Raw genomic sequence first — 392 nt, 5'->3', positions numbered from 1 at the left:
GTATTACATTTATAAACATCTCTAATACAATAATCTAAGCATTTATATCTTTAAATAGGGACTAACCTACTTAGTTATACCGCTTCCATAGGTGTAATGCCAGTGACGGCTGCTGGCTAATAAGTAGGTAGAGTAGGCCGCGTAGTATAGCAGTGGCGTTATTAAGAGATAAGTTTATGCCTTAATAGAAGAAGGATAGGTTATTAGAGCTTAATTTTCCAAGCTCTTTAGTAGCACTATAAAGTAGCATTGTCTTTCCCTTACTAGGATCCCCTTTAATCCATAGTAGTCGACTCTATGGGTCACTTCGCCATTACTTAAAGCTGGAATAATGTAGGAGCCAATAGTACGAGCCCTCTAATAGACCTCCCTTTATGTCCATAATACGCTTC

Source organism: Paraphaeosphaeria sporulosa (assembly GCF_001642045.1).
Source record: "Paraphaeosphaeria sporulosa strain AP3s5-JAC2a unplaced genomic scaffold CC84scaffold_10, whole genome shotgun sequence".
Classification (NCBI taxonomy): domain Eukaryota; kingdom Fungi; phylum Ascomycota; class Dothideomycetes; order Pleosporales; family Didymosphaeriaceae; genus Paraphaeosphaeria; species Paraphaeosphaeria sporulosa.
This window is presented reverse-complemented; position numbering follows the sequence as displayed.